Genomic DNA, 10129 nt, shown 5'->3' on the forward strand with positions numbered 1-10129 from the left:
TGTGTTTGATTGTGTATTCCCTGGCTTTGCTGGATCTCAATTTGTTTACAGGGATGGACTTGAACATGGAAATTAGTGTGCATCTTCCTATCATGTGCTGGCAGTTTAAGTCTGTGTCACTTTTCAAGGCCCAGAAACTCTCTTAAAATAAAAATAGAAGTTAGCATGGCATTGTTAGATGGTTGGTAGTATACAGACTCAATACAAAATTCTTTGTACTAGGAGCTGGAGACTATGGACCAAATAATAATAATAATAATAATAATAATAATAATAATAATATAATAATAATATATAATAAAATAATGTTTGGACCAAATAATAAGGCTCATGTTAAAAATATTAATATCCAATCTGTGTCTTAATAATTATTCCTGACTCTGTAGCCCATTAGCTCATGCTTTTATTAACTAATTCTTACATCTTAAAATTTCCCATTTCCATTATTTTATATTTTACCATGATGCATGTGGTTTGTCACCTAACATCTTGCTTTTTTAAGTGATATGTATCTTTGCATATCTAGAAGACATAACTAGAATGACTAAAATTTGGACTATTAGAGATGACTATATTTACCTTCATCATTCTTAACCATTTATTATCAATCTTTTTACAATGAAAGTAAACATTTATATACAATAATTTGGGGAATGTGTGCATAGTTTTATCCAAATTTGTTTTGGCTGTTTGATGAGCAAATATTTTTAGGATTTGATGTCACCTGCTAGGGCAGTCTTCTTCCATCAAGCCACATGAACCTAATATAAATCCACAGGATTCCATAATCTGTGAAATCAAAGCCAGTTCTTTTCCACTGTAAATTATCTTTTGCCTCAAATGTGGAACTTAAACTATTGTTAAAATAAATGTGTTTGTTTAGTTTAGCAGTCCCAGGAATCAGGTATTTTTCTCCTGTCAAAAAATGCAAAGAAGGGGCAGCTGGGAACATACCTCAGCCCGCCCACACTTCCAGGCCATCCTACAGGGGCTATACTGCCCAAACCGCCTCTCTATTTCTATCCCATTTAGCTTACAACCAGATCCCCACACCCCCTGTTTCCCTCCCTCTCTCCCTCCTTTGGGGCATAGCGCCTACCTGCCCAGCATGCTAGGACGCTGGGACCGAACCGGGAGGACAAAGGGGTGGCCAGTAGCTCCTTTGTTCCCATAGCCTGCCCGCAGCGAGCGGGGTGGGCCCTTTGTTCGCGAGCTAACCAGGCAGCTCTGAGTTTCGATCTGGGCACCGAGTGAAACATCATTGTGGTGAGTGAGTGCTGCGGCAGCTGGGAACATACCTCAGCCCGCCCACACTTCCAGGCCATCCTACAGGGGCTATACTGCCCAAACCGCCTCTCTATTTCTATCCCATTCAGCTTACATCCAGATCCCCACACCCCCTGTTTCCCTCCCTCTCTCCCTCCTTTGGGGCATAGCGCCTCCCTGCCCAGCCTGCTAGGACTCTGGGACCGAACCGGGAGGACAAAGGGGTGGCCGGTAGCTCCTTTGTTCCCATAGCCTGCCCGCAGCGAGTGGGGTGGGCCCTTTGTTCGCGAGCTAACCAAGCAGCGCCGAATTTCGATCTGGGCACCAAGTGAAACATCATTGTGGAGAAACATCTCTGGGGAGTGACATCACTGGGAAGATACATCAGTGGGCAAGAAGACCTGATCCTGTAAAAGAAGATCCAAAAGGGAGTATTGGGAGGAAGAGATGGGCAGACGCCAATGCAGGAATTCTCCCAACAATCTGAAAAACAACACGAAACCACCAGAAGCCAGTGACCCCACAACAGGAGGACATGAACACCTTAATCAAGAAGAAGAAGAAAAAACTGACTTCATGAAAGTGATTGACACCCTTAAACAGCATATAAAAAACGCCCTTATGGAAATGGATGAGAAGTATAATAGAAAGTTCGAGGAATTGAGTAAATCAGTGAATGATACCCTAGGAAACCAAGGAAAAACAATCAAGCAGATAAAGGAAACAGTTCATGACTTGAAAACTGAAATGGAGGCAAAGAAGAAAACACAAACAGAGGGCCGGCTGGACATGGAAAATCTAGGTAAACGAATAGAGACTACAGAATCAAGTATAACCAGCAGAATACAAGAGACAGAAGAAAGAATCTCAGATTCTGAGGATAACATAGAGAAAATAAACACTCTGATCAAAGAAAACAGCAAGTCCAACAAACTCTCATCACAAAACATTCAGGAAATATGGGACACAATAAAAAGACCAAACCTAAGAATAATTGGAGTAGAAGAAGGAGAAGAAGTGCAGCTCAACGGTACAGAAAATATACTTAATAAAATTATAGAAGAAAACTTTCCCAAACTGAAGACAGATGTACCTATGAAGGTTCAAGAAGCATACAGAACACCAAATAGGCTGGATCAAAAGAAAACATCCCCTCGCCATATAATAATCAAAACACAAAATATACAGAATAAAGAAAGAATATTAAGAGCCGCAAAGGAAAAAGGCCAAGTTACTTATAAAGGTAAACCTATCAGACTTACACCTGACTTCTCTATGGAAACCATGAAACACAGAAGGTCCTGGATAGATGTTCTCCAAAAACTAAGAGACCACGGATGCAAGCCCAGACTACTATATCCAGCCAAACTTTCATTCACTATAAATGGAGAAAACAAAATTTTCCAGGATAAAAACAAATTTAAACAATACGTAGCCACAAATCCAGCCTTACAGAAAATAATAGAAGGAAAATCACTAACCAAGGAGTCCAACAATGACCACAATAACTCAGACATCTAGATACTCTTCACCAGCGCAAATCAAAGAAGGAAAACACACAAACCCTACTACTAAAAAAGTGACCGGAGTTAACAACCACTGGTCATTAATATCACTTAATATCAATGGGCCCAACTCACCTATAAAAAGGCACAGGCTAAGAGATTGGATAAGAAAACAGGATCCAACATTCTTCTGTCTACAAGAAACACAACTCAACCACAAAGACAGGCACCTACTCAGAGTAAAGGGCAGGGAAAAGGCTTATCAAGCAAATGGACCTAAGAAACAAGCAGGTGTGGCCATACTAATTTCTAACAAAGTTGACTTCAAACTTAAATCAATCAGAAGAGATGGAGAGGGACATTTTATACTCATAACAGGAACAATTCATCACGATTAAGTCTCAGTCCTGAATATCTATGCCCCTAATATAAAAGCTCCCACGTACGTAAAAGAAACATTACTAAAACTCAAGGCAGACATCAAACCGCACACACTAATAGTAGGAGACTTCAACACTCCTCTCTCACCAATAGACAGGTCAATCAGACAGAAACCTAACAGAGAAATTAGAGAATTAATGGAGGTAATGAAGCAAATGGACTTAACAGACATCTATAGATTATTACACCCAAAGAGGAAAGGATATACCTTCTTCTCTGCAGCTCATGGAACCTTCTCGAAAATTGACCACATACTTGGTAACAAAGCAAACTTACACAGTTACAAAAAAATATTAGTAACCCCCTGTGTCTTATCAGATCACCATGGATTAAAGTTAGAATTCAACAACAATGCTACCCCCAGAAAGCCTACAAACTCATGGAAACTGAACAGTCAACTACTGAACCATACCTGGATTAAGGAAGAAACAAAAAAAGAAATTAAAGTCTTCCTTGAATTCAATGAAAATAAAGAAACAACATACTCGAACTTATGGGACACTATGAAAGCAGTCCTGAGAGGAAAGTTCTTAGCACTAAGTGCCCACCTAAAGAAAACAGAGAAAGCACATATTGGAGACTTAACAGCCCACTTGAAAGCAAAAAAAAAAGAAGCAGACTCACCTAGGAGGAGTAGAAGACTGGAAATAATCAAATTGAGGGCTGAAATCAACAAAATAGAAACACAGAAAACAATCCAAAGAATCAATGAAACAAAAAGCTGGTTCCTGGAGAAAATCAAAAAGATTGATAAACCCCTATCCAAACTAATCAAACGAAAGAGAGAGAACACGCAAATTAATAAGATCAGAAATGAAAAGGGGGACAAAACCACAGACAGAGGAAATTCAGAGAGTCATTAGATCTTACTACAAAAGCCTGTATGCCACAAAACTGGAAAATGTAAAGGAAATGGACGCTTTTTTAGATAAATACAATTTACCAAAACTAAACCAGGACCAGGTGAACAATCTAAACAGACCAGTAAGTCGCGAAGAATTAGAAGCTGTTATCAAAAACCTCCCTACCAAAAAAAAAGCCCAGGACCAGATGGTTTCAATGCAGAATTCTACCAGAACTTCCAAGAAGACCTAACACCTATACTCCTTAATGTATTCCACAATATAGAAACAGAAGGGTCATTACCAAATTCCTTTTATGAAGCCACAATTACTCTGATACCAAAACCACTCAAAGACTCAACCAGGAAAGAGAACTACAGGCCAATCTCACTCATGAATATCGACGCAAAAATCCTCAACAAAATACTGGCAAATCGAATCCAAGAACACATCTGAAAAATTATCCATTATGATCAAGTAGAGTTCATGCCTCAGATGCAGGGCTGGTTCAACATACGAAAATCTATCAATGTAATCCAGCATATAAATAAACTGAAAGAAAAAAACCATATGATCATTTCATTAGATGCTGAAAAAGCATTTGACAAAATTCAACATCCATTTATGTTAAAAGTCTTGGAGAGATTAGGGATACAAGGGTCATACCTAAATATAATAAAAGCTATATACAGCAAGCCGACAGCTAACATCAAATTAAACGGAGAGAAACTCAAAGCCATCCCACTTAACTCAGGAACACGGCAAGGCTGTCCACTCTCGCCATACCTCTTCAATATAGTGCTTGAAGTTCTAGCAATAGCAATAATACAACATAATGGGATCAAGGGGAATCGATTGGGAAGGAAGAAGTTAAACTTTCGTTATTTGCAGATGATATGATAGTGTACATAAGCGACCCCCAAAACTCCACCAAAGAACTTATACAGCTGATAAACAGCTTTAGTAATGTGGCAGGATACAAGATCAACTCCAAAAAATCAGTCGCCCTCTTATACACAAAGGATATAGAATCAGAGAAGGAAATCAGAGAAGCTTCACCATTCACGATAGCCACAAACAACATAAAATATCTTGGGGTAAATCTAACCAAGGAAGTGAAAGATCTATTAGACAAGAACTTTAAGGCATTGAAGAAAGAAATTGAAGAGGATACCAAAAAATGGATGGACATCCCTTGCTCATGGATTGGGAGGATCAACATAGTAAAAATGGCAATTCTACCTAAGGCAATTTATAGATTCAATGCAATCCCCATCAAGATCCCATCAAAATTCTTCACAGATCTGGAGAGGACAATAATCAACTTTATATGGAAAAACAAAAAACCCAGGATAGCCAAAACAATCCTATACAATAAAGGATCTTCTGGAGGCATTACCATCCCTGACCATCAAACTCTATTACAGAGCTACAGTAATGAAAACAGTGTGGTACTGGCATAAAAACAGAGAAGTCGACCAATGGAATCGTATAGAAGACCCGGATTTTATCCCACAAACCTATGAACACCTCATTTTCGATAAAGGAGCTAAAAGTATACAATGGAAGAAAGAAAGCATCTTCAACAAATGGTGCTGGCACAACTGGATGTCAACCTGTAGAAGAATGAAAATAGACCCATATCTATCACCGTGCACAAAACTCAAGTCCAAATGGATTAAAGACCTCAATATCAGCCCTAACACACTGAACCTGATAGAAGAGAAAGTGGGAAATACCCTACAACAGATGGGCACAGGAGATCGCTTCCTATGTATAACCCCAGAAGCACAGACATTAAGGGCAACATTGAATAAATGGGACCTACTTAAACTGAGAAGCTTCTGTAAAGCAAAGGACTTGGTCACTAAGACACAAAGGCAACCTACTGACTGGGAGAAGATTTTCACCAACCCCACAACAGACAAAGGTCTGATCTCCAAAATATAGAGAAAACTCAAGAAACTAGACTTTAAAATGCTAATTAACCCAATTAAAAAATGGGGCACTGAACTGAACAGAGAATTCTCAACAGAAGAAGTTCAAATGGCCAAAAGACACTTAAGGTCGTGTTCAACTTCCTTAGCAATCAGGGAAATGCAAATCAAAACAACTTTGAGATATCATCTTACACCTGTCAGAATGGCTAAAGTCAAAAACACCAAGGATAACCTTTGCTGGAGAGGCTGTGGAGGAACGGGTACCCTCATCCATTGCTGGTGGGAATGCAATCTTGTGCAACCACTGTGGAAGTCAGTGTTTCGGTTTCTCAGGAAATTCGGGATCAACTTACCCCTGGACCCAGCAATACCACTCTTGGGAATATACCCAAGAGATGCTCTATCATATGACAAAAGCATTTGTTCAACTATGTTCATAGCAGTATTATTTGTAATAGCCAGAACCTGGAAACAACCTAGATGCCCTTCAATGGAAGAATGGATGAAGAAAGTATGGAATATATACACGCTAGAGTACTACGCTGCGGTAAAAAACAATGACTTCTCGAATTTTGCATGCAAATGGATGGAAATAGAAAACACTATCCTGAGTGAGGTGTCCCAGACCCAAAAAGATGAATATGGGATGTACTCACTCATAATTGGTTTCTAGCCATAAATAAGGGTCACGGAGTCTACAAGAGGTGAACCTAAAGAAGCTAAGTAAGAAGGTGAACCCAAGGAAAAACATATAGTTGTCCTCTTGGCTAAGGGAAGTAGACCAAATTTCCGGGGAGGAAATGGGATCTTGGGGGGGGTGGGATGGGAGTAAAGGGAGATGGGGAGAGAAAAGGTAGAAAGGAAGGAGGGGGGGACTTGGGAAACAGGAGAATTGGGATAAAGGAAAGGTGGATAGGGGAGCACGGAACCACAATTCTTAGTTAAGGGAGCCAGTTTAGGGTGGGCAAGTGACTTGACCCTAGAGGGGCTCCCTAGTGCCCAAGATGAGGTTCCCAGTTAGTTCCTTGGGCAGCTGAGGATTGGGAACCTGAAATGACCCTATCCTAGAGCAATACTGACGAATATCTTGCATATCATCATATAATCTTCATCTGGTGATGGATAGAGATAGAGACAGAGACCCACACAGGAGCACTGGACTGAGCTCCCAAGGTCCCAAGGAGGAGCAGAAGGAGGGAGAACATGAGCAAAGAATTCGGGACCACGAGGTGTGCATCCACCCACTGAGACAGTGGAGCTGATCTATTGGGAGCTCACCAAGGCCAGCTGGACTGTGGCCGAAAAAGCATGGGATAAAACCGGACTCTCTGAACATGGCGAACAATGAGGGCTGATGAGACACCAAGGACAATGGCAGGGGGTTTTGATCCTACTTAATGTGCTGGCTTTGTCGGAGCGTAGCCAGTTTGGATGTTCACCTTCCTAGATATGGACGGAGGGGGGAGGACCTAGGACTTACCACAGGGCAGGGAACCCGGACTGCTCTGTGGACTGGAGAGGGAGGGGGGGAGAGGAGTGGGGGGAGGGGGAGAAGGGTGGGAGGAGGGGGAGAAGGGTGGGAGGAGGGGGAGAAGGGTGGGAGGAGGGGGAGAAGGGTGGGAGGAGGGGAAGGGAAATGGGAGGCTGGGAGGAGGTTGAAACTTTTTTATTTTGTTTATGTTTTTTTTTCTTCTTTTTGCAATAAAAAAAATTAAAAAAAATGCAAAGAAGATAAACTAACATACGTTCTAGACCCTCTGTGTATTAAAAAAAAGTATATAAAGCATTATTTTAACCTATGAATGTTTCTATGCTTTGTTTTATTTCTCTGCCAGGCCTATGCACATTCATCAAATATACTGTTGCCCATTCACTCTTTTTTTCTGTGTGAATCTGTCTTTAGTGTATATCTATAATTTTTTTTGAACAGGAGCACTTTTGATAAGCAGCAAAGCTAAGTCTAATATTGCTGCTTTGCTGTTTGGCTCTGCCATATCCAACATTGCATGGGCTTGTTTACCCAAACACTGTGAGCAATCCTAATGGCTCCAGATCCAGTGATGCAGTGGGTCTATGTTGCCATTAAGCAACTTATGGCACTCTGCTCACGAACCCCATTTAAGTGCTCTGTAGCAGGACCTCATGAAAGGGCCAGAAATATCCCTACCACAACTATGAACTAGAAAGGTGCCTTTACTGAAAGCATACATCTTTTTGGCCAGCAAACATAGTCTTTCTAAAAAAAAATGTGGTTACCAAGACGTTTAAACTAACACTGGCTATTTTTTTCAAGAAGTATATTTTTAAGCTTCCTTAGACTTTACATGGATATATACTGAATATGGAAGTTATAAAATAACCAAAAACAAGCTCAGTATTGAGTATAATAAAGAATTATTTATTTACGAGTACACTCAGTCATCACAATGTTCTGCACAAATGGGGAACAGGACTTGAATCCAGAAACCAGAAGAAAGAGAGTACATATGCTTTATAGTGGTATTTATAGCATACAAGGCCATGCCTACGATGGGCTTGTATCTTAAGAGCTACTAGCCATTAGAGTTCCTATTGCACCTCCCCTTTGCTTTAAGTAAAAGAGTTTTAAGTCTAAAATAAAATTATATGCAATAAATATAAATGAAAATTTGAATTATAACCAACATAAGCAATATTAAGTGAAGAACATATGCTAAATGTTTCAATAATCATTCTATCCTGTGCTGTCTAAATCTTATATTAGAAATAGCTTGTCTAAATCATAGAAGGAAAGTAACTATGACTCTCTAATCTTCAGCACCAAGGTCTGAGAAGGGAGATAATATTACTTGAATATACAGGCAGTACAATCAAGCAGCTTCCAAAATGTGCAGTAGATGACAGAGACAACTGGCTACCAAAGCAATCATGCAAATTATCATTTGCAATGTTGAAGCAATCAACATTGGCTAAGGACGAGAGCAACTGACCATTTTCTGAAGAAGAAAAAAATCAGGATCATCTTAACCTATCTTGTCAAGATTTGGCCATCTTATTATTTATATCCTGTTTGTCCTGCCTGATCATCATACATTTTATCAGTGGTTTAGGCATGGGAAATTCTTTGCCCAAAGGCCAGTTTTGCTAAGATGAAAACAAGCTGCAAGTGGGATGTCTTTGGTATGCAACATTCTTTTTGGAATACATCAGTGCTGCCAGGGAAAATTGTGTCTCACATAAACAGAACACTAAGTTATTTAAATGCTATATTCTAAACTTCTTTGATGTGGTTGAAGATTGTCTACTTATGCAGAATAAAACTCTACATATCTAATCAACCTGATTAGTCTAAAGATAACAGTGACAAATATGGATCATTTTTTACCCAAAATTCTTAATAATATATAGTTCAAATACTAAGACTTCATATGAGAATATTCAACAATCTTTAAACAACTCTGCAGCAAATAGGACAATGATCTCAAAATGTGTACAAAGTATAAAAATCTGATCAATTGCAGTGGGTTTTTGATCCTACTGCACGTACTGGCTTTGTGGGAGCCTAGGCAGGTTGAATGCTCACCTTACGAGACCTGGATAGAGGTGGGCAGTCCTGGGGCTTCCCACAGGTCAGGGAACCCTGATTGCTCTTCGAGCAGATGAGGGGGGGGGGACTTAATCGGGGGAGGGGGAGGGAAATGGGAAGCGGTTGTGGGGACGAGGCAGAAATCCTTAATAAATAAATAAATTTAAAAAAAAATCTTGATCAGAGGTAGAATATGTAATGCAAAATGATAAATATATCCTAAACATGTATCCATAGAAAAATGTCATTAACAGAGGTAGAAATATGAATGCTTAGGATATAATAAAAAAAACTTTACATGGCATATACAGTATAATAAACAGAATGGGACAATACTCAATATAACAAATATAATTTGAATTTGTATCACTGTACAAGGATATATACAAATGCAAATTATCTATAAATGATAACTCACAAGTATTCACACTATAACTCACTATTAGTATTATTACTGCAAGCTAGTTCACAATAAGCTATATATTGCTTAACAGGGAGAGAAGGGTCTATAACTAGATTTAACCTTGCAGTATGTGTCAGAGTCAGGGATTACTTATCCAGAGTTCTAGC

The sequence above is a fragment of the Microtus oregoni genome, unplaced genomic scaffold (genome assembly GCF_018167655.1).
Source record: "Microtus oregoni isolate MIOR12 unplaced genomic scaffold, Mior012 000113F_ref0000058, whole genome shotgun sequence".
NCBI lineage: Eukaryota > Metazoa > Chordata > Mammalia > Rodentia > Cricetidae > Microtus > Microtus oregoni.